This window comes from Macaca thibetana, chromosome 7 (assembly GCF_024542745.1).
Source record: "Macaca thibetana thibetana isolate TM-01 chromosome 7, ASM2454274v1, whole genome shotgun sequence".
NCBI classification, from domain to species: domain Eukaryota; kingdom Metazoa; phylum Chordata; class Mammalia; order Primates; family Cercopithecidae; genus Macaca; species Macaca thibetana.
The window spans coordinates 79,517,232-79,543,680 of record NC_065584.1 but is presented as its reverse complement, the minus strand read 5'-3'; the positions used below and the strand labels follow the sequence as shown (position 1 = coordinate 79,543,680).

The window sequence follows — 26,449 nt, the reverse complement described above, 5'->3', positions numbered from 1 at the left end:
ACACAGTCAGGATATAGGAGCTAATAACATGATTTTCAAACTTCTAATTCATATTGTTTGTAGTACACAGTAAGAGACATATCCTAGTTATAAGATTAAGAGCTCCAAACATGGCTGAAATGGCTTGACTCTGTGTCCCCACCCAAATCTCATCTCAAATTATAATCTCCATGTGTTGGGGGGGGGACCTGTAATCCCCACACATGGAGGGAGGGAAGTAATTGAAATATGGGGGTCATTTCCCCCATGCTGTTCTCATGATAGTGAGTGAATTCTCATGAGATCTGATGGTTTTATAAACGGTAGTTTTTCTTGCATTGACACATGCTCTTTCTCAACTGCCACCATGTAAGAAGTACTTACTTCCTTTTCCACCGTGATTGTAGGTTTTCTGAGGTCTCCTCAGTCATGCGGAACTGTGAGTCAATTAAACCTGTTTCCTTTATAAATTATCCAATTTTGGGTATTTCTTTAGAGCAGTGTGAAAATGGACTAATACAATGACATTATAGTATTATAAAATAATATCTCGATTTTTAATCATGAAAGTTAATTTTGAACATTTTAGAAAAGTCAGAGATTAAATTTGCAATTAAATTATTTATTGCAATATTACAGAAAATATAGTTCCTTTTAAATATAATGCTTATTGATACCAAAATATATTTATTGCTTTGAGCATAAGTTTCTTTTTACAATTGGAGTTTGGTATTTTTTTGGTGAAAGAATAAATGAATATATTTATATATTAGAAGAAAGAATTTGCTCTGAAAGTCATAGCTTGAATTATTCATTTTAATCAATATAATCTTGACTAGTACTCTTAGTTAAAAACCATTTATATTATTTTGGAAAGGTAATAACAAAAATATTGCTTGCAAATCAAAGTAATTTTTTCTTTATGGAGACTTTCCACACACACACACACAAAAATCAGTGTTCAGTCTTTCTTTACATTAAAATGTTAACATCTTATAGGTTATAGATTATTCTAAGATTCATACAGCATTATGCTTCTAACTAAAATATTGAGATTATCTTAAAACAATAATCATTAAACTCTAAACAAAACTTCCCAATCATTTGAAAGAACAAATAAAGTGCTAGATGTTAAAATTACAATTTGGAGTTTAGAAAAACTATAATGGTATTTAATCAAAAAACAAAGAAAGAAAATAGTTAGCTTGGTTGCCCCCAAGGAAATCAGCGGGGATGATAACTACATAATTAGAACTTGGATTTTGTGAACATCTTTATTAACCTTATATTAATTTGCAAAGTGAGGATAGAAAATAAAGAAAGCTTGATTCCCAGAAGTTACTTTGAACTATGCACAAAATAAATAGGAATAATAATAAAGGTGATACTCATCTAATGTATAACCAAATCAAATCTTGACTCAAACTTCTAAAATCTGATTATCATTGTTTTTATTGAGAATAGTGAATCTCATAATTTGCACCTGTTAAGCTGAAAAGATTCTGTTATATTTAGTGTACATAAAAATAGTAGATACAGTGGTAAGTAATAGATATACTTATGCAAATGCATATGTATAAGCTTATATATAAACAAGTCTATTGAACCATGGTAAATCTCTAAAGTTACATACATTATGTCCATTGAACCATGGTAAATCTCTAAAGTTACATTGTTGTTGATGTTTCTCAGGTCTGTGAATGACAAATGAGAGTAGTTTACATGTCTTAAGCAAAGCAAGAGGGTCAACATGTAGCTATAGGCATGAAATAATAATCAATGTAGTTAAAATGAAAAAGCATATTAAATTTTTAGAAAACTTTGAATGAAATTATTATACATTTTCAGAAATATGTTTTCTTCCTGAATTTCTTGTGGACAATTTCATTATTGTACATAGAAAGATGAACACAGCAATATACATTCAACAGAATATTTACACACAGTATTATAATTACCCAATATATTCTACCATATAGGTAACTTGTCAACTTCATCTGCATCTTGACTATCTGAAAGAATGAATGTATTAGTCCATTTTCACACTGCTGATAAAGACTGGGGACAAAAAGCGGTTTAACTGGGCTTACAGTATCACATGGCTGGGAAGGCCTCAGAATCATGGAGGGGAACTTCTTAACATGGCAGCCGCAAGAGAAAATGAGAAAGATACAAAAGCAGCACCATGATAAAACCATCAGATCTCATCTTATTCACTACCACAGGAGCAGTAGGGAGGAAATTGCTCCCATGATTCAAACTATCTCCCACTGAGTCCCTCCCACAACATGAGGTTTGGGTGGGGACATAGCCAAACAATGTCATTCTGCCCCTGACCCCTCCAAATCTCATGTCCTTACATTTCAAAACCAGTCATGCCTTACCAAGAGTCCCCAAAATCTTAACTCATTTCAGTATTTACCCAAAAGTCCACATTTCAAAGTATCAACTGAGGCAAGACAAGTTCCTTCCATCTATGAGCCTGTAAAATCAAAAGCAAGCTAGTTACTTCCTATATACAATGAGGGTACAGGCATTGAGTAAATACAGCTGTTCCAAATGGGAGAAATGGGCTAAAACAAAGCGGTTACAGGACCCATGCAAATCCAAAATCTAGCGGGGCAGTCAAATTTTAAAGCTCTAAAATGATCTCCTTTGTTTGACTCCAGATCTCACATCCAGGTCATGCTGATGCAAGAGGTGAGGTACTATGATCTTGGGCAGCTCTGCCCCTGTGGCTTTGCAGGGTACAGCCTCCCTCCTGGCTACTTTCATGGGCTGCCATTGAGTGTCTGTGGGTTTTCCAGGTGCACAGTGCAAGCTGTAGGTGGATCTACAATTCTGGGATCAGGACGATGGTGGCCCTCTTCTCACAGCTCCACTAGGTGGTGGCCCAGTAGGGACTCTGTGTGGGGGCTCTGCTCCCACATTTCCCTTCTGCACTAGCCTAGCAGAATTTCTCCATGAGAGCCCTGCCCCTGCAGCAAACTTCTACTTGGGCATCCAGGCGTTTCCGTACATCTTCTGAAATTTAGAAAGAGGTTTCCAAACCCCAATTTTTGAATTCTGTGCACCTGCAATCTCAATACCACGTGGAAGCTGCCAAGGCTTAGGGCTTACATCCTCTGAAGCCATGGCCCCAGCTCTATGTTGGCCCCTTTCAGCCATGGCTGAAGCAGCTGGGACATAAGGCACTAAGTCCTCAGGCTGCATACAGCACAAGACCCTGGGCCCAGCTCAGGAAGCTATTTTTTTTTCTAGGCCTACAGGCCTGTGACTAATGGGAGGGACTTCTATGAAGTCCTCTGACATACGCTGGAGACACTTTCGCCATTGTCTTGAAGATTAACATTCATTTCCTCTTACTAATGCAAATTACTGCAGCTGGCTTGAATTTCTCCTCAGAAAATGGGATTTTCTTTTCTATCGCATTGTCAGGCCTCAAATTGTCTGATTATGCTCTGTTTTCCTGTTAAAACTGAATAACTTTAACAGTACACAAGTCACCTTTTTGAATGCTTTGCTGCTTAGAAATTTCCTCTGCCAGATGCCCTAAATCATCTCTCTCAAGTTCAAAGATCCACAAATCTCTAGGGCAGGGGCAAAATGCTGCCAGACTCTTTGCTAAAATATATCAAGAGTCACCTTTGCTCCATTTCACAAGTTTCTCATCTTCATCTGAGATCTCCTCAGCCTGGATTTCATTGTCTATATCATTATCAGTATTTTTGTCAAAGCCGTTCAGCAAGTCTTTAGGAAGTTCTGAACTGTCCCACATTTTCCTGTCTTCTGAGCCTTCCAAACTGTTCCAAACTCTTGGTTTCCCAGTTCCAAACTTGCTTCCACATTTTTGTTTATCTTTTCAGCAAAACCCCAATCTGCTGGTACCAATTTACTGTATTAGTTTTCATGCTGCTAATAAAGACATATCCACGACTGGTAAGAAAAAGAGGTTTAATTGAACGTACAGTTCCACATGGCTGGGGAGGCCTTTGAATCATGGCAAGAGGTGAAAGGCACTTCTTACATGGCAGCAGAAAGAGAAAATAGGAAGGTGTAAAAGCAGAAACCCCTGATAAAACCATCAGGTATAGAGAGACGTATTCACTACCACAAGAGCAGTATGGGGAAACTGCCCCCATGATTAAAATTATCTCCCACCATGTCCCACCCTCAACATGTGGAAATTATGGGAATATAATTCAAGATGAGATTTGGTTGGGGACACGGCCAAACCATATCAACTAGTGTTTTTGGTTTTATTGATCTAATATGCTTGACAGAAAGAATTTAGGTAAAGGTCACTGATGATAAAATCAGTGTATAGTCATCATCTTAATGAATACTTTTAAACATTGCTTCAGTTCCACAAACTATTTTAAATGCTTCACATATATTATCCCTTTTAATCCTGTAACCCTATGAAATAGATACCATTATTAATTATATTTCACAAATAAAGGCTTAGAGAAATACGTTAAGTCAATTGCCCAAAGTTACTTAAATTAGTAATGTGTCTAGAACACAAAGTCTCTTAATCCAAAACCCATGCTTCTAATGACTATTCATGTTAGACGTGACAGTCCTTAGAAATTACTCTATTTTGCAAATAAGAAAGCTGAATCCCAGGATATTTATAACTTGTCCAAAGTTGCACAAATAAGAGAATAACTAAAATAAGAGTCTAAGTCAAGTGGTTTCTTAGTCTATGGCTATTTAAATAATACTATATTGTTTTTATAATTTCTTCAAAAGTCCAATTTTGTTTTTGATAGTTTAATCCAAAAAAGTAAACTTCAAAGAAAGTCTTTAGAAATATTATGTATCAGCCAAACAAAATCTACATATTTTGCCCTTATTTCAATTTAAAAAATTGCATGTATTACTTCCACATTAAATATTCACTCATATTTCCAAATTAAATTTATGTCACCAGAAAAAAAATATTGGCAGTCATTTAAATTTAATTCTATTGAAATTTTGGAAGAAAGAAAGTTTTAAATATAAATATCAGCATATTTGTGATTCGATTATGTAGTCCAAAATTTGTGGAGTCTATAATATTTACTGTCCTGCTTTTCCTACATAATAAAGACAAAATTAAAAACAGGCAGTATTTTAAGAACTTTAAGTGTATTCTATACTTTAATCTTCCACACAAGTAATAGAGTCTTCTTATCCTTGTTTTACAAAGAAACTGAGATTTAGAGAAAGTTAAGTCACATACCAGAATCACACAGCTGAAAAGGAGAAGGAACAATCAACCTCACAACCATCTCCTTTTAAGTATATCTATTTTATGATCAACATCATTTCTTACCTCAGGAAGAGTAGGGCAAAGAAAATAACGTATTTGTATAATAGGGATATAGCATTTCACCTTTTAAAAGGGTTGTTTGTTAAACCACCAGGAAAACATATACTTAATTATTAAAACACAACTTAATTATGTTATCTCATTAATGAGTTCCAAAAGGTTAATAAGATGCTCCTACTTGTTACCACCAAGAGATACTTTAAATCAGAATGCTGGTCAAAATTTACTGAACATGGAAGCTGGAAATTTACATTAACATAAATATACTTTAATTATTTAGGGTTCTCTGCCATGACAATGGATAATAAATTAAAATTTGAATTATTTTAGGGAGATGCCATATTTTCTCATGTATTTTGACTATATGTATGGCTTAATTATGAATAGAATGAACTTTTATTTACATGGGGCTTGGAAAATCAGCATTATTATTTTAATTTTTCTAATTTTTGCAAGAAATCTCCTAAAATGATCACCCACTTTATTAGTTAGCTTTGTTTATAATGACTTTGAGTATTTACACAATATGTGACTTATCCTGACAATGCTTTAAAACATTCAAATCTAGAGAACATGTTTCTTTAATGCAAAGAAATACAGTTCAAAAACTTATGAAAAAAGATAATTGTTGGATTCTGTGCATAGTTTTGGAAGGCAACTACTTTTTAACACTGATATTCATTCAGATGTGAAATTTCTGGAAAAACCATTTTAAAAAGCTGGTACATTTACTTTAAAATAGTTACAAATTACAAGTTCACTACTGTAACAATCATTGTTTTGATGTCATAGTTGACTAATAAGCCCAATACTAACCTTCTGGAAATATATAATGGTAGTCTGGTTTTTCCTCCAAGAATGAATTGATTGATTGATTGATTGTTGGGAACAGGCCCCCAAAAATCTGGCCATAAACTGGCCCCATAACTGGCCATAAACAAAATCTCTGCAGCCCTGTGACATGTTCATGACGGCCATAACACCCACGCTGGAAGGTTGTGGGTTTACTGGAATGAGGGCAAGGAACACCTAGCCCTCCCAGGGCAGAAACGCACTTAAAGGTGTTCTTAAACCACAAACAATAGCATGAGCAATCTGTGCCTTAAGGGCATGTTCCTGCTGCAGATAACTAGCCAGACCCACCCTTTTATTTTGGTCCATCCCTTTGTTTCCCATAAGGGATACATTTAGTTAATCGAATTTCTATAGAAACAATGCTACTGACTGGCTTGCTGTTAATAAATACGTGGGTAAATCTCTGTTCGTGGCACTCAGCTCTGAAGGCTGTGAGACCCCTGATTTCCCACTTTACACCTCTATATTTCTGTGTGTGTGTGTCTTTAATTTCTCTAGCACCACTGGGTTAGGGTCTCCCCGACCGAGCTGGTCTCGACAAGTGGCGTCCATCATGGGGACTCGAACCCAGGTCAAAGAATCACTGGAGTGATGGTTGGAGAATGTGGAACTAGCTGGAGGATACCCGAGTACTCTTAAAGCAATCTCCGTGGTGAGTAAGAAGGGGAGCTTGGAAACGTCAAGGTAACAATGGGACAAGTGTGGGCTGTGGTTCATTCCACCTTGGAACTTTTTCACACTGATGATGAGGAGGAAGGAGAGTATGACAAAGTAACAGAAGAGGTTACAGAGCAAGTTTATTTGCCAGCTAAAGCTAAAGTGGCAAAGGAGGGAGAGGTTCATCCCTACCTTCCACACCCCCTCATTATTATTTTAAAGAAAAAGACCCTCCAGATCTTTCTTTTCCAGAGGACACTGGGAGAAAAGTAGTTGCCCCAGTGACTGTTCAAGCATCACCTCAAGCAACCACTCTCAGTTCTATTCAGGCATGAATTCAGCAAACTAGAAGAGAGGGTGATTTACAGGCTTGGCAGTTCCCTGTTAGAATACAACCCCCAGATCAACAGGGAAATGTTTTGAGCCTTTTCCTTGTAAATTACTCAAAGAATTTAAACAAGCTATTCATACTAAGAAAGAATGTAGAAATAATCAGTGCGTCAGGCCACCAGATAGGGGAAAAAAGAAAACTGTTGAGCCTGATATATGTCCAAAATGTAAAAAAGGAAAACATTGGGCTAATCAGTGTCACTCTAAGTTTGATAAAGAAGGGAACCCAGTTTCAGGAAATGCCTTGAGGGGCCCGTCCCAGGCCCTGTTCTAAATCAGGGCATTTCCAGCTCAGGCCATTCCCTCACCCCTGTACAATGTCTGTCCCCTGCTATAGCTGGTAGTGTCACAGTAGATTTATGCTGCACAAAAGCTGTGAGCCTTCTGCCTGGGGAACCCCCGCAAAAGGTCCCAACAGGAGTCAATATGATTACTTTTAGGAAGGTCTAGTTTAAGTTTAAAAGGGGTACAAATACATACAGGAGTCAATGATTCAGATTACAATGGGGAAATTCAAAGTGTTATATCTACTTCTGTTCCCTGGAAAGCAGAGCCAGGAGAGCGTATAGTACAGCTCCTGATTGTGCCATATGTAGAAATGGGAAAAAATAAAATTAAACGAACAGGATGATTTGGAAGCACAAATAAACAAGGCAAAGCAGCTTACTGGGTAAATCAAATTACTGATAAACGTCCTACCTGTGAAATAACTATTCAGGGAAAGAAATTTAAAGGTTTGGTAGATACAGGAGCACACATTTCAATCACTTCTCTACAGCACTGGCCATCCACGTGGCCAATTCAACCCACTCGATTTAACATAGTTGGAGTTGATAAAGCCCCTGAAGTATATCAAAGTAGTTATATTTTGCACTGTGAAGGGCCTGATGGACAACCTGGGACTATTCAACCAATTATAATTTCTGTACCTATAAATTTATGGGGGAGACATTTATTACAACAATCGGGAGCACAAGTTCTAATTCCAGAAAAATTATATAGCCCTCAAAGTCAACATACAATTCATGAAATGTGATATGTCCCTGGTATGGGACTAGAAAAAAATTTGCAAGGTTTGAAACAACCTCTTCAAATGGAAAGACGAAGTTCCCACCAAGGTTTAGGATATCATTTTTGATGGTGGCCATTCTTAAGCCTCCAGAACCTATAACTTTAAAATGATTAACAGATAAGCCAATTTGGATAGAACAATGGCCCCTAAGTTAAGAGAAACTGGAGGCTTTAGAGAAATTAGTTACTGAACAATTAGAAAATGGGCACATAGCTCCAACATTTTCCCCTTGGAATTCTCCAGTTTTTGGAATTAGGACAAAATCAGGTAAATGGAGAATGTTAATTGACTTAAGAGCCATCAGTTCAGTTATACAACCTATGGGAGCATTACAGCCAGGATTGCCTTCTCCTGCTATAATTCAAAAAAATTGGCCTTTAATAGTCATAGATTTAAAAGACTGTTTCTTTACTATCCTCTTAGCTGAGCAAGACTGTGAACTGTTTGCATTTTCAATTCCTGTGGTAAACAACCTGCAGTCTGATAAGCGTTTTCATTGTTTTACAGATGGGTCTAGTAATGGTAAAGCTTCTTATTCTGGATCAAAAGATTAAGTTTTTCAGGTGCCCTTTACTTCAGCTCAAAAAATGGACCTTGTAGCTGTAATTGAGGTATTGACTGCTTTTGATATGCCTATTAATGTGATTTCTGAATCTTCATATGTGGTTCATTCCACAAAGTTAATTAAAGATGCTTAGTTATGATTTTATACAGATGAACAACTGATAACAAAAACAAAAAAGGAGGAGAAACAGATTATGGGACAGCCCATACACAATTGAATCTAGCATTATTAACTTTAAATATTTTGAGCCTACCCAAAGGCCAGATGTTATCAGCAGCTGAGCAGCATCTACAGAAACCAGCTGCAAAGACAGAAGCAGAACAACTGATTTGGTGGAGAGATCTGATAACAAAAAGTTAGGAAATAGGTAAAATAATAACTTGGGGTAGAGGTTATGCTTGTGTTTCTCCAGGCCAAAATCAACAGGCAATTTGGATTCCATCAAGAAACCTGAAATCTTATCATGAGCCAGATGCTGAGGAAGAGATTCTGGCATGTCCAGTCTTCCCTACACATGTATACAGAAGCCAACCATGTATATGTAGAGGCCTATCATTGTCTGTGAAGCTGCTGTATTTCCAAGATTTTTCTATTAAATGTTTCTAGTCTGATGGGCCATTGCCTAATGCAAATGGTAATGTAACTTTAACTAGCATAGACTCTGGTCTTCTTTCTTTTTACAAATAAAATTGCTACTTTTACTGAAAATGCCACCAGAAATGCACTTTTTGTAGTTTTTTTCTTTTTCCTACAAATTGACTGTGCTCTTTCTTGTGTTAAAGCTGCTGGTTCTTTCAGCATGTCTCTAGTAGAACTACAATCCTACCAAACTAGGGATGATGGGTGCAGCACCAGGTAATAAAGCCACAGACATTTATTATTATTACCTGTAGATCAGAAGTATTTAATAGATAAATACTTCTCAATATTTTCTTTGATCTATTCCCAGAGGCCTAAAATTGTTACTTTTCACCATTATTATTTGGTTCAGTTTTATAGTTATATAGGAAAAATATTTGCCAAACATTTCACTACATCAGACCAAATCCCTGCCTGTCACCAAAGGGTTTTGAGTATAAAAGTGACTGATATAAGTTGTGTTTAAAAATAATCACTATGAATACTTTCATCTTAATGGTAAAAGTGGGAATAAAGGATACCAGTTAATAGACTGTTGCAATAATTCAAGCAAATATGTATTGCCTGTTGACACAAAGGTGATGACAGTGAGCTTCTAGAGAAATGATTATATTCTGATATCTTTAAAGGTTTTGATGGTGAACGAATGTTCAGTATGAGAGAAGGACAAAGGATAATCCCAGATTTGTGTATAAAACTCAGCAAGAATAGAGTTTTCATACAAAGTCAGCTTTCTGTATCCATGAGTCTCTTCTACATCCATGGATTCAACCGTGTTTCAAAAGTATTTGAGAAAAAAGAATTCCACAAAATTCCAAAATCAAATTTTGAATTTGCTGTACACTCAGCACTATATTGAATCCACTCAAATAAAATGATATATAGAATTTGTATTACATAATATAAATGAGTTAGAGATGATTTAAAGTATACAAGAGGATGTGCACAGCTTATATGCAAATACTGTGCTGTTTTACTTAAGGGACTTGAGCATCTGTGGATTTTTATGTCCACAGGGAGTATCAGAACCAGTCTTCCAGGGATAACAAAGGATGACTATATTGTAATTGGGAAATTTTAAGAAGAAAAAATTGGGGGGTGCTTCTGTATATCAATATTTTAGTAGTTTAGTTTAGCATATACAGTTTTAATATTTATTTTATTTCCAGAGATGTCAAGTTAGTAGTTGAAAATGAAGGTTTAGAGCATAGGGGCAAAGTCAAGGTTAAAAATAAAGATGTAATATCCATTAGAATGTAGGTGGTATTTACATCATAATATAGATGAGATTACAAACAAAGTTAGAGTAGTTTGAAAGAAGAGATTCAAATACTGATTGCATGGGTCACACCAATATTTAGACATTGTTAAGTTCAGTAAGAACCACTGATATGGTATGGCTGTGTCCTCACTTAAATCTCACCTTGAAATGCAGCGTCCACAATTCCCACGTGTTGTGGAAGGGACCTGAAAGGAGGTAATTGAATCATGGGGACAGGTCTTTCTTGTGCTGTTCTCATGATAGTGACTAAGTCTCATGAGATCTGATGGTTTTATAAAGGGGAGTTTCCCTGCACAGGTTCTCTTCTCTTGTCTGTCGACGTGTGAGATGTGCCTTTCACCGTCTTCCATGATTGTGAGGCCTCCCCAGTAATGTGGAGCTGTGAGTCCATTAAATCTCTTTCTTTTGTAAATTGCCCATGCTTGGGTAGGTCTTTTTAAGCAGCATGAGAATGGACTAATATAGTAAGTTGGTACCAGTCGAGTGGGGCACTGTTAAACAGATACCCAAAAATGTGGAAGTTCAACTTTGGAACTGGGTAACAGGCAGAGGTTAGAATAGTTTGGAGAGCTCAGAAAAAGACAGGAAAATATGGGAAAGTTTGGAACATCCTGGAGACTTGTTGAGTGACTTTCATCAAAATGCTGATAATTATATGGACAATGAAATCCAGTCTGAGGTGGTCTCAAAGGAAGATGAGGAACTTATTAGCAACTAGAGTAAAGGTGACACTTGCTATGTTTTAGCAAACAGATTGGCAGCATTTTCTAACTTTGAACTTGAGGGAGATGATTTAGGCTATCTGGTGAAATAAATTTCTAAGCAGCAAATCACTCAAGGGGTGACTTGGATGCTATTAAAAACATTCAGTTTTAAAAGGAAAACATAGCATAAAAGTTCAGAAAATTTTCAGCCTGAGGATGTGACAGAAAAAAAAAAAAAAAGCAAAAACCTTTTCTGAGGAGAAATTCAAGCCTGCTGCAGAAATTTGCATAAGAAATGAGAAGCCAAATGTTAATCCCCAAGAAAATAGGGAGAATGTCTCTGAGGCATGTCAGAGGTCTTCACAGCAGCCCCTGCCATCACAGGCCAGAGGTCTAGGAGGAAATAATGGTTTAGTGGGCTGGGCCCAGGGCCCCCCTGCTCTGTGCAGACTAGGGACTTGCTGCCATGAATCCCAGCCACTCCAGCCATAGTTAAAAGGAGCTAAGTTACCACTTGGGTTGTTGCTTCAGAGGTGCAAAGTCTTGGCAGTTTCTTTGTAGTGTTGAGCCTGAAGGTGCACACAAGTCAAGAATTTAGGTTTGGGAATCTCAGCCTAAATTTCAGAAGATGTATGGAAATGGCTGGATGCCCAGGCAAAAGTTTGCTGCAAGGGCGGGGCTCTCATGGAGAACCTCTACTAGGGTGGTGTGGAAGGGATATGTGGGGTCAGAGCCCTGATACAGAGTCCCTACTGAGGAACTACCTAGTGGAGCTGTGAGAAGAGGGCCACCATCCTCCAGACCCCAGAATGGTAGGTCCACCTACAGTTTGCACTGTGGGCCTGGAAAAGCTGCAGACACTCAATGCCAGCCCATGAAAATAGCAGGAGGTGGGTCATACCCTGCAAAGCCAAAGAGGTGGAGCCACACAAGCCCATGGGATCCCACCTCTTTCATCAATGTGACTCAGATGTGAAGCATGTAGTCAAAGGAGATTATTTTGGAACTTGAAGATTTGACTGCCCTGCTGGATTTCAGACTCTCATGGGGCCTTTAGCCCCTTCGTTTTGGCCAGTTTCTCCCATTTAGAATGGGTGTATTTATCCAATGCCTGTACCCACATTGTATCTAGGAAGTAACTAATTTGCTTTTGATTTTATAAGCTGATAGGTGGAAGGTACTTGCCTTGTCTTGGATAAGACTTTGGACTATGGAATTTTGAGGTAATTCTGAAATAAGTTAAGACTTTGGGGGATTGTTTGGAAGGCGTGATTGGTTTTGAAATGTGAGACCATGAGATTTGAGAGGGGCCAGGGTCAGAATGATCTGGTTTGCTCTGTGTTCCCACACAAATCTTATCTCGAATTATAGCTCCCACAATTCCCACATGTTGGGGGAGGGACCTGGTGAGAGGTAATTGAATTATGGGGGCAGGTCTTTCCCATCCTGTTCTCATGATAGTGAATAAGTGTCATGATATCTGATGGTTTTCAGAGGGGAGTTTCCCTGCACAAGTTCTCTTCTTTTGTCTGCTACCATGTGGGATGTGCCTTTCACCTTCTGCCATGATTGTGAGGCCTTCCCAGCCATGTGGAACTGACAGTCCATTGAACCTCTTTCTTTTGTAACTTTCCAAGTGTTGCATGTGTCTTTATCAGCAGTGTGAGAACAGACTAATAACAACCACTAAGGGAAAGTGAAAAGGAGCATTCATAAAGGGAGTTCTTAATCCTGGCAATTCTCCTGGGATCTAGGTGAATATTTGTTTCTGGAATGAGATTAGGATTCACTTTGTCAAATGTTACCACTAAGTTAAGAAAGATAAAGACCAAAAGTTGGCCATGAATTTAGCAATGTAAAAGTCATTGGTTATCTTATTAAGAACAGTTGTGGAACATAAGCCTGATTAGAGTTAAGAGTACAAGAGAGGTGAATTGGAAGTATGGTTTATGAGCAATTTTTTCAAATTTGTTTTGCTATAAGGGAAGAAAAAACAACTGAGTGCAATAGGATTATTGCTGGAGGATTACTAAATTACTGGAGACATTTCTGTTGTTTTTAAATATGAAAGAAACATTTTTGTTTTTCAAAATAGAATCATTCATTAGCATGGGGGGAAATAACAATTGAATACTGAGAAGTGGAACAATTAACAGGAATACGTAAGAGGGGAGGAGTTTGCATAAGTAAAGATACTGGCCTAGGCTAAGAGCAAAGACAATTGATTCAAAACATCAGATAGGATATATGAGTAGAGATACATATAAAAGGTGAATATAGCAGTGGGAACTGTTTTATTTGATATATTGTTATATAATAAGAATTAGAGTCATCAAGTGTGAATGGGAATTGGAAAATATTGGAGGTTTGAGGAAAGAGGGGCTGTCATTTAGAAAAATTAAAGAATCAATAAACAAAGGAAAAATTGGTTTGATAGGTAGCTTTAATGGTCCACTAGGGCCAAATTTAGAAGTTTAAAGTCATATTAGTAAGCATGATTGGATTTTCAGTGTACTCAATGACGTTTCCTAGGACAATTGTATAATTACAAAGTAGGCTAAATATATGCTGTCTAAACAGGTCCACACATATTATATTACTGATTCCCAGTTGAAGACAGTTAGTTTCAGTTATAGTCTGTTATACTGCTATTTAAAATTACTTCACAAAGGTTTTCATAAATTAGAACTATACAATAAAGCTTAAATTGTTCATCTTACAAGTGAACTAGAAAATTAATACAATTAAAATTATGTCATTAATTCAATTTTAAAAAATACAACAGAGCTGAAAATTGAGTTTTCTGAACTTTGTTCTGAATTACAGTTTCAACAGCAACCCTGTGTTTTTAATACACAGCTAACTGAATTCATAGTTCACAGAAATCATGATTACAAGAAGCAACTAAGAATTCTAAATGCATTTATGCTAACAACTCTTCATTTGCATTCTTTGAGGTTAATAAACAAAAAGAAGGGATAGTTTTATCATAGAAAGCATCTAATTAGCTGAAGTAAAATTTTCTTAGCCCAGGGGTAAAATATATGTATGTCTTTGTTAATCATGGTTTTTGTTAACTAAACAATTAGCATTTTTATTGTATTAAAATAGCCTGAATTACATTAGTTAATATTTCAAGGTACAGGAAAGAATATAAACAGAAGAACAATAGGTTTGTGCACTTGAGAATATTTGTATGAAGCTCAAAGAAACCAGAAAACAAGATAAATTAAAGATGGACATTTTAGCACTATGAGATTTAAAAGAATATAAAATGTATTTGTGTAAAATTTTAAAAATGAAACACATGAATATCACTTCTGCCATATTCATGTACATTCATATCTCTCTTTTAATATAGACATGTATACAGAACACAACTAATATTTAATATATCATAGATCTCATACATGCAACAGAAAACTTCAATATGTTTTCATATGCTTTATTTGTGACAGTGAACCCTCACTTGTGTCACATGTCATGGGTCAAACTAATACTCCTTGTGGAAAAAATGCATCCATTTTAGTGTGTTTCATCTAAAACAACTGATGTGCTCCCTCTATAAGAAATCTTATTAACTACTTTACTTCGTTTATTGTTCTCTTCTGAAATTTCTAGGTATATATGTTTTTGAGTATTTAATATACCTTCTAAACTATTGTTTCCCAAGCAACATTAAACTTGTTCTGCACACTTCATTTATATGACATAATTTATATTACTTGACAAGTGAGTACAGTTAGCTTAGGTAAGATTGCATTTAATTGATGCTATTTTCACTATATTTGTAAAAAATCAACTTCATTTAACCAACCCTTCATTTGTATACCTGACACATTCTTAAGACATGAGTATCATAGAGAAAACTACCCACTTAGTAATTTATATATCATCATGAGAAAATGCAATAATAGTTACATATTTTAATGTTTATAGTTCCTACCTTTAAGGCATAAGGGAGCTTAAATATGCTATGTGGTAATACTTATTATAAACATAATGTGAATTATAATTTTATTTATTATAAAATTATTTGTACTAAGACTGCTTTTAATCCAAATTTAACTCATGAAACAACCATAAATACTGTATTTCCAAAGTCATTTAATAACGGTTTAATATTCTGAAAATCCTTTATATTTCAAGGAGACTGCAGTCAGTTAATGGTACATTTAGACCCAACAGTAACTTGAGAAACACATTCCCCTCTGTTGTTATAATGAGAATACATTTCAGGACCATGACAGAATTTAAAACTCTGTAAATTCTTTTCCAAGGTTGTTTATGCCTATTTATAAACATAATACTGACTCCTCTTACAACATGCTTGCCATCACTTGTTTTAGTTAAAGTTTAACTTGTTTACATTTTGCTTAATACATTGTAAATAAAATAAATTGATAAAGTAATAAAATATTTTAGAAAGAAATCTTCGTGTTATTTTAGATACATTATTATAATGCTAAGGTATAATTTTAGTTTCTGATCAATAATATATAGCTTCAAAATGAACTTCTCTTCCTCCTGTTAGTATGTGCTCAGTGTGAAGTTTAAGAAAACACATAAGAACAAAGCAAATGGTATCCAATCTTAAACATAAAAACTTTTTGAGGATTTCCCAATGTATTATGTTATTTACTTGCTCCACTCTTTCTGGAATAATCTGAACAAATTAAATCAGGTAGCTCAAAGGTTCCTCTGCTCTAATGTTTGACTTCCATTCTGGCACAATGACACTAGACTCTCCACTGATTTCTAAATTGCTTTATTGTGTAATTTGGGAGGACTAGAGGAATAGAATCTACAATCAGAGGCAGCTGGTCGAAACAGGTGTTGCAGAAAATTATAATCCTACTTTGATTAATCCTGTTTTTTACAGCCGCCCTGTAGTTATGCATGACAGGTATCCAAATAATCAAACATACAGTCTTCATTGCAACAATCTGAGTTACTGTCAGGAGAAACATCAGGAATTACTGAAGCATTGATGCCAACATAATGTGTGTTTCATGAAATAGGCTTTTGTCATTTCATTATTTCTCCAATGTTCTGGGGAAAAATATGTATGAATGTGTGTGTGCGTGCGCGCGTGTGTTCTTTGTCAGAAAGCTGTGCATTTTTCTGCTCATAATGGTGATTTTAAATAACCCATAAATTTAAAATCTGCCTTTTCAAAATAATTTTAAAACACAGCTATGTGTTAACAAGTCCATGGTAATTGTTTTAGGCAGCATCTGGAATTATAAATGCATCTGTAACAAGGCATATACAAGATTAAGAATCACAATGCAGTTATTAAAGCACTGTAGTATTTTCTTTTGCGTATCAATATGCTGTTAAAACAGTTCTCTTGCTGCTTCTTTTTCAGCTTAACAACAATCACCATCCTAAATCACACACAGCTTAGTGGAGCTGTCCAGCATTCAGTCTTTTTGAGAATAGTCTCTTGGTATATTTGGTATAAGGAGTAATGAAAAATCATAAGTGATTTTGTGGGGTCTGAAACTAGTCCTCTTAGAACAGTCAAGGCAGGAGAAAATTTCCCTGTCTCATTTTGTAGATCAACTCTAGTTAAGTAAGTCTATAATTAGAATAGAAACAGAAGAGTTAAAATAGACACAAATAGCTGGGCACGGTGGCTCACGCCTGTAATCCTAGAACTCTGGGAGGCCGAGGCGGGCGCATCACCCGAGGTCAGGAGTTCGAGACCAGCCTTGCCAATATGGTGAAGCCTCATCTCTTTTTTTTTTTTTTCTTTTTTTTTAGGTAAAGAAAGGCAGACTTATTAGAGAAAGTAGGAAAATACATTGCAAGAGAGCAATGGGTAGAATCAGCAAAAGAGGAACTGACTTCAAGGAAATGAAGGCTTGCTGGAGATTTTATAGGATGGTTCTTGATAACGCCAAGGTAGCAGGGAGCTAACTGGCATTCTTCTTTCAGCCGAGGTGTTTGATGATGAATTGGAGTGTTTGATGATAAGCAGGAAGTTTGTGAGTTATTGTACGTTATTTGCTCAAGAGGACTATATGTCCCGGGCCATAAAGAAAGACAGAGCCATAACTTAAACTTACCTGCATCTTCTTTTTTGTTTATATGTCCTGGACCAACTCCTTTTCCCTAATTAGGACTGCACATTTCCCTGATCTTTTTTTGTTTTTTTTTTATACTTTAAGTTCTAGGGTACGTGTGCACAATGTGCAGGCTTGTTACATATGTATACATGTGCCATGTTGGTGTGCTGCACCCATTAACTCATCATTTACATTAGGTATATCTCCTAATGCTATCCCTCCTCCCTATCCCCTCCCCACAATAGGACCTGGTGTGTGATGTTCCCCTTCCTGTGTCCAAGTGATCTCATTGTTCAGTTCCCACCTATGAGTGAGAACATGCGGTATTTGGTTTTCTGTTCTTGTGATAGTTTGCTGAGAATGATGGTTTCCAACTGCATCCATGTCCCTACAAAGGACACGAACTCATCCTTTTTATGGCTGCATAATATTCCATGGTGTATATGTGCCACATTTTCTATTAAAAATACAAAAATTAGCCAAGCGTTGGCAGGTGCCTGTAATCTCAGCTACTCGGGAGGCTGAGGCAGGAGAATTGCTTGAACTTGGGAGGCAGAAGTTGCAGTGAGCGGAGATGATACCACTGCACTCCAGCCTGGGCAGCAGAGCAAGACTCTGTCTCAAAAAATAAATAAATAAAATAAAATAGACACAAACAATTGTGTATTTACTAGACATAGGTAGTAGTGTAACGTAGTCATTTATAAATCTATGATCAAGCTTTCTTTGCTCTGGTCATATTATTCCTCTGCTTAAAGTCCTTCAATGCTTTCCATTCTTCCCAGAGAAAAGCCAAATAAATGACTATGGCCTACAATGCTTAATATCTGCTCCCCAATACTGCACCCCACTATTATTCATGAATACAATATAACATTCCCCTCCTCCTTCTCACGACATTCCAGATGCACAAATTTCCTTGATATTTTTCTGATATTTATCTTCTCCTAATACACACGATTTACTCCCTTATCTCAAATAGGTTTTTGTGAAAATGTCACCTTCACAGTTCAGTACTTCCCTAACTTCCCTACTTACTATTACAGACTCCAGTATCACTTTTCTACCCTGCTTTTACTGTGTTCTTACTCGTTATTTTGTAACAAGATTTTACAAAAGAGATTTAGAGAAATGCTGTAACAAGAGATTTAGAGATAGTACAGAATCTTCATGAACACTCTTTACCCAGCTTTCTCTAACCTTCATATGTAACCATAGCATATTTTCCAACACTGAAGAATTACTATACTACTATACTACATTGATACAATACTATTTAACAATCTACAGTCTTTATTATTTTTTCAGTTTTCCTGCTAATGTCTTTTTCTGACTTGGATCCAGTCATTGTGTTTAGTCACATCTCCTTATTGTCCTCTTCTACGTGACAATCACTGAGTTTTTCATGACCCCAGAGAATACTGAACAAGTATTTTGCAAACTATCCCTGGAGTCATTAATTTTTGTGTGTGTAAGAAGAGGCAAAAGATATCTACATAAAATATTTAGATTTATTCTGTAAAGATTTATCTCTTCTTCCTCATTTATGTACTCAATCATTTATTTCAGTATACATTCATGGATATTATTTTATTATTTGGGTTTTCATATAATACTTCCATTATTTATTTTGTTAATCAAATTATTCTGGATTTGGCCATTAGAAGGTCTTCTATGTTATCATTTGTCTTCTTTTAAAATGACCCTTGGCCCTTTCTTCAGCACTTTTTACTTTGTGACAGTGCAAGCTACCTCAGACTAGTTCTGAATTTTCCCTTCCACAATATAAGACTCAACTATTTTTCCAAGAATGTACTAATTCTAGGATTTTTAGTGGACAGTTCTAAGAAATATACAATATCTACTAACCCATGTATATTCACCCACACACATCTTTATTCCTCTATTTATGTCTCTGTATATATACTGAAGTAAACACGAGATCGTATTGATATCTCTGACTTTACTCCAGACAGCACACAGATTTCATTTTAGTCTTTAACCCTTTTTCTGAAGGGAAGAAGCCTGGCTCCATTAATTTCAATTTATTTACTTATTTGTTTGATGCTAGTTTACATGTAAAGTGACTTTAGAACTGTTTTGAATAAAATATGTACCAACTAGAGTATAGTGTTCATGTACAATTCTTTTGCATTTAGCCTTACAATATCCAGTCAAAACACCATTTTCCAAAGTTACATATGTCAGTACTTTATTTCTATATCCTCTTCATTAAGGTTATTTTATATATTTGTAATGTTTATTTGTCCCAGTCTGCATTCCATCTTGTATATGCTAAAATCATGCTGTTGTTGTTGTTGTTGTTTGTTGTTATCGTTGGTGTTGTTCTGTCATTGTTGTGTTTTCCATTCAGTCAATGTCACTCCTTGTGGTATATGGTTGTATGAATTTTAACAATTTGATTAAAAAAAAAAAAACCCTAATACTGCAAGAAAACGTTCACTACTCCAAAAATTTCTTTTTGAGCCTTTTGGTAATCAATCCCTGACATATCATCTAACATCTGCAGCAGTGGAGGAATGTTAGGCATTTGGGGGCCTGGGATAAGGCATGGGATGAAGAAATTAACTCCTTTTAGAGCCTTTATCCAGTCATCTCATTTTCAGCCTAAATCCCTGCTTTCAGATGTACACAGTAGTCTAATTCCTCATTCTTGCTAGGATTTTGCCTTTTAAAATGAACGTCTTTTAAAATCCACCCTCTTCCACCACCCTACAGACTTAAGTTTGAGGTTTTTTCCAACTTTGATAAGTCACCGCTTATTCATCTATTTTAAACCTACACTTTATTAGCTCTTTCTCTTTCACTATCACCATAAAGCATATTCTCTTTGCCCTTTGAGTTTATTATTTTACGAAAATTTACTGCAGATTAAGACAGAAGCAGACATTAATAAGTGTACTTAATATTTGATACTTAAGGAAACAGAACATGGATAGAATTTGGAAGTGAAATTATTGACTAAAAAAATCAAGCTCCAAAAATGCACAGATGACATTACCAATTATGTAAATACATAGATATTTTTTAAAGGACTGGACAAGTATACACAGGTATCTCAGTATTTTCTTATGAAGATGGTGTAGGATGTGCCTAAAATGGAAACAAGAGGAATGCCAATGTTCACTGTAATGTTCTACTTTGTTTAAAAAATATTCTAAACTAAAAAGGTAAATTATTATAATTTTTAAATTAAATATAGAGGGGTATGTATGTCTATCATAATATTATTTTAAAATTTTTATGTATTTTAAGTATTTCATAATTTAAAAGGTAAAGTTTATCATGGTAAAATTTTCTTAATGGTCAATAACATATTTAGGTCCCTGATGATTATATATTTATCATGAGACAGACTTCTGGGAATTAGTATCAAGTAAGATGACATATTAGATTTCTATATTTTGTCCACTAGCTTTCAATTTCCAACATGGAAAATGTCACACATTTATACATGCAGCAGATAAAATTATAAATAACATTTTCTTAAAGACTAACCTGAGACATTCTTTATAGCAATATGGTAAGTGACAGCAATGAAACCAAATATGCCACCTAATAGCAGAAAGAAAAAAAAACCACATGCTTCCTGGACAGATATTCAATATCCATGTACTTTTGGATCTCTTTTCTTTACTAAGAATCCTATAATAATCCAGAATAATTTGGCTATTATTTCATAATCTATAGAAAGAATGCTAATACAGACATTTACAACTGCTTAATTTTCTTCATGTGGAATACCAAATTTTTCACAAGTTTTAAAATTTATCAATATCCTTAGGAAATTTAGCTGTTAAGAAATGGGATGGAAAAAATCACACAAAGGCATGACACATTTTGTTTAACTCCAGTAATTATATATTATAGATGTAAAACACATATGCCCACCATTTTCATCACTGTAGCTAGTAAGTTTTCATTGTCATTGGCCAGGTGGCAGATCTGTTCACATTCCAAAAATTTACTTTTGAAGATCCCTACAAAGGGCTCCCCTTGGCATTAGTCAACAACAGAGATATATCTGTTTTAATGTGAACACTTGGTCTCAACATCTGTCATTTTTTTTTTTTTGCAGCTCATGCCCGGCATCCTTGCTTTTTCTCTTTGTTTCCAGGCATTTGCTGCCTGTATTATGTTACTTTGCCTTTATCTTCTCCTTTGTTTTGAAAGATACTTATTTCAATAGAAAAAATCTCTAATTTGCCTACTGTAAATGTAATTAATGTTAATTAAAACATTCAAATAATGCATTTATACAACTGAATATAAAATGCCCCTGAGTAACATGCATTGGCTGCAACCATTGGATTAATATACTATATGCTAAATGTGAAAGATTCACTTTATTTTCAATGGTACAAATAGATTGAAAGTAAAAGTATGGAAAAATATAGTCTATGCAAACAATAACTAAAATAGATCTGCTGTGGCTATACTAACATCAGGCAAAACAGAGTTTAAGACAAATTGTAATGCAAAGAAAGATATTTTATAAAGAATACAGGATGAATAGATGAAGAATATATAAGAACTATAAACACTATAAGCACTTAACAAGAAAGCCTTAAAATACACTAAACAACACTAACAGATTTAGATTTAAGGAAAGAAATAGCAAGTTCAACAATAATTGTTGAAGAAGTAATACTTTGTTTTCAATAGTAGATAGAACAACTAGGCAGAATATTACCAAGGAGATAGAAGACTTAACCCCATAAACCAGTTAGAACTGACATATGTCTATAGAAAATTTCACCCAATGTATCTAGCAAAATACACATTTTAATTTTAAAAAATGTAGTTGTTGTGGGTGCATAGTACAGGTATATGTTTGTGGGGTACATGACATGTTTTGATACAGGCGTGCCATATGAAATAAGAACATCATGAGGAATGGTGTATCTATCACCTCAAACATCTATTCATTGAGTTGCAAACGTCTAATTATATTATTTAAGTTGTTCCAAAATGTATAGTTATTATTCACTAGAGTCACCCCTGTTGTGCTATCAAATTATAGGTCTTATTCTTACTATTTTTTAACCCATTAACCATCCCCACTTCCTCCCCAGCTACCCACTAACTTCCTCAACCTTTACCATCCCTCTACTCTCTATGTCCATGAATTCAGTTGTTTTGCTTTTTAGATCCCACAAATAAATAAGAATATGCAATATTTGTCTTTCTGTGCCTGGCTTATTTCACTTAAAATAATGATCTCCAGTTCCATCCATGTTGTTGAAAATGACTGGATCTCATTCTTTTTTATGGTTGAATATTACCCCATTGTGTATATGTGCCACATTTTATTTATCCATTCATCTGTTGATGGACACTTAGGTTGCTTCCAAACCTTAGCTATTACAAACAGTGATGCAACAAACATAGGAGTGTTTTTTGATATTCTGATTTTCTTTCTTTTGGGTATGCTCAACAGTGGGATTGCTGGATCATATGATAGCTCAAACTTCAGTTTTTTGAGGAAGATCCAAACTGTTCCCCATAGTGGTTTCACTAATTGTCATTCCCACCAACAATGGATTAGAGTTCCCTTTTCTCCACATCTTCCCCAGCATATGTTATTGCCTTTCTTTTGAATATAAGCCATTTTAACTTGAGTGAGGTAATATATCATTGTAGTTTTGATTTGCATTTCTCTGATGATAAATGATGTTGAGTACCTTTACATATGCCTGTTTGCCATTTGTATATCTCCTTTTAAAAAATGTCTATTCAAATATGTTGCCCATCTTTTGATCAGATTATTAGATGCTTTTCCTATAGAGTCATTTCAAGTACTTATATTAGTATATTCTGGCTATTAATCCTTTGTCAGATGGATAGTTTGAAAATACTTTCTTCCATTGTGAGGATTGTGTCTTCACTTTGTTGATTTTATCCTTTACTATCCAGAAGCTTTTTAAACTTGATGTGACCCTTTTTGTCCACTTTTGCTTTAGTTACCTGTGCTTGTGGGATATTGTTCATGAAATGTTTGCCCAGAATAATATCTTGTAGATTTTCTCCAATGTTTTCTTGTAGACATTCATGGTTTGAGGTTCTTAGATTTAAATATGTAAACCATTTTTATTTGATTTTTATCTATGGTGAGAGATAGGCATCGCTTTTCATTCTTCTGCCTACAGATATCCAGCTTTGCTAGCACCATGTATTGAAGAGATTGTCCATTCCTCACTGTATGTTCTTGCAACCTTTGTCTAAAATGAGTTCACTGTAGGTACATGGATTTGTTTCTGGGTTGTCTATTCTGTTTTATTTATGTATCTGTTCTTATGCCAGTACCATGCTGTTTTCATTACTATAGCTCTGTAGTATGATTTAAAGTCAGGTAATGTGATTCCTCCAGATTTGTTCTTTTTGCTTATGAGAGCTTTGGCTATTCTGGTTCTTTCCTGGTTCCACATAAATTTTATAACTTTTTTCTATTTTTGTGAAAAATGTCATTAGTATTTTGATAGAGATTGCTTTGAATCTGTGGATAGACTTGGTTAGTATGAACATTTTAAACATAATGATTCTTCCAATCTGTAAACATGAAAATATTTTTTCCATATTTTTAGTGTCCTTTTGTTTTCTTTCATAAGTGTTGCATAATTTTTATTATAGATCTCTTTCTCTTCTTTGGTTAATTCCTAGGTATTTAATTTTATGTGTGGCTATTGTAAATAGGATTACTTCTTTTTTTCTTTTTTAGATTTTTCACTGTATATAAAAATGCTACTGATTTCTGTATGTTGATTTTGTATCCTGTAACTTTACTGAATTTATCAGTTAAAATAGTTTTCTTGTAGAGTCTTTGGGTTTTTTCAAATATAGGCTCATATCATCTGCAAACAAGGATAATTTGATGTCTTCCTTTCCAATACGGATGCCCTTTATGCCTTTTTCTTGCCTGATTGCTCTAGTTAGGATTTCCAGTGCTATGTTGAATAACGCTGATGACAGTGGGCACCTTTGTGGTGCTCCTGATCTTAGAGGAAAGGCTTGCAGTTTCTCCTCATTTAGTATGACACTAGATGTGGGTCTGTCATGTATGGTCTCTATTATGTTGAGGTACATTCCTTCTATCCCCAGTTTTTTTTAGGGTTTTTTTTAATCATGAAGAAATGTTGAATTTTATCAAATGCTTTTTCAACATCGATTGAAATATTCATATCATTTTTATCCTTTATTCTGTTGATATGATATATCACATTGATTGATATGCATATGTTGAATCATCCTTGCATCCCAAAGATAAATCTCACTTAGTCAAGATAAATGATCTTTCAAAAGTATTATTGAATTAAGTTTGCTAATATTATATTGAGGATTTTTGCCTTTTTAAATGTGTCTTTAGCTGGCTTTGGTATGAGTGTAATACTGGCATTTAGGGTGAATTTAGAAGTATTCCTTCCTGCTCTATTTTTCAGAAGAGTTTGATTAGGAGTGGTATTAATTCTTCTCTAAATGTTTGGTGAAATTCAGCAGTGAAGCCACTGGGTCTTGGGATTTTCTTTACTGGCAGGCTTCATATTACTGCTTTGATCTTGTTACTTGATATTGGTCTGTTCAGATTTTGAATTTCTTCCTGGTTCAATCTTGGTGGATTGTATGTGTCTTAGAATTGGTCCATTTCCCCTAGACTTTTGAATTTATTGGAATATAGTTGCTCATAGTAGCCACTAATGAAACTTTGAATTTCTGTGGTATCAGTTATAATGCCTTCTTTTTCACCTCTGATTTTATTTGGGTCTTTTTCCTTTTTTCTTCATTAGTCTGGCTAAAGCTTTGTCCATTTAGTTTATCTTTTCTAAAACAAATTTTTTGTTTCACTGATTTTTGTATTGTTTTCTTCAATTAATATTTATTTATTTATTGTCTCATCTTTATTATTTCCTTTCTTCTACTAATTTTGGATTCGGTTTGCTTTTTTTGTTTTTTTTTTTGTTTGTTTGTTTTTTGTTTGTTTTTTTTTTTTTAGTTCTTAAAGATGTATGACTAGGTTATTTGAAGTGATTAAAATTTTTTTATTATACTTTAAGTTCAAGGATACATGTGCAGAATGTGCAGATTTGTTACATATGTATACACATGCCATGGTGGTTTGCTACACCCATCAAGCCATCATCTACATTAGGTATTTCTTCTAATGCTTTCCCTCCCCTAACCCTACACCCCCAGAAAGGACGGGTGTGTGCTGTTCCCCTCTCTGTGTCCATGTGTTCTCATCGTTCAACTCTCACTTAGGAGTGAGAACATGCAGTGTTAGGTTTTCTGTTCTTGTGTTAGTTTGCTGAAAATGATGGTTTCCAGCTTCATCCATGTCCCTGCAAAGGACAAGAATTCATCCTTTTTATGGCTTCATAGTATTCCATGGTGTATATGTACCATATTTTCTTTATCCACTCTACCATTGATGGGCATTTGGACTGGTTCCAAGTCTTCGCTATTATGAACAGTGCCGCAATAAACATAGTGCACATGTGTCTTTATAGTAGAATGATTTATAATCCTTTGGGTATATACCCAGTAATGGGACCACTAGGTCAAACGGTATTTCTGTTTCTAGATTCTTGAGGAACCACCACACTGTCTTCCACAATGGTTGAACTAATTTACACTCCCACCAACAGTGTAAAAATGTTCCTATTTCTCCACGTCCACTCCAGCATCTGTTGTTTCCTGACTTTTTAATGATCACCACTCTAAGTGGTGTGAGATGGTATCTCACTGTGGTTTTGATTTGCATTTCTCTAATGACCAGTGATGATGAGCTTTTTTTATATGTTTTTTGGCCACATAAATGTCTTCTTTTGAGAAATGTCCATTCATATCCTTCACCCACTTTTCAATGGAGTTGTTTTTTCTTGTAAATTTGTTTAAGTTCT

The 26,449-nt window shown here is 35.1% G+C and overlaps 1 long non-coding RNA gene across 1 annotated transcript; it reads left to right on the top strand.

Moving 5' to 3' along the window:
• Nucleotides 1-21: 21 nt before the first annotated feature.
• Nucleotides 22-9,627, top strand: LOC126959397 (uncharacterized). Its single transcript, XR_007727527.1, has 3 exons — nucleotides 22-418; nucleotides 6,650-6,803; nucleotides 8,778-9,627. It is a non-coding gene; the product is annotated as an uncharacterized LOC126959397 (long non-coding RNA).
• The last annotated feature ends 16,822 nt before the right edge of the window (nucleotides 9,628-26,449 follow it).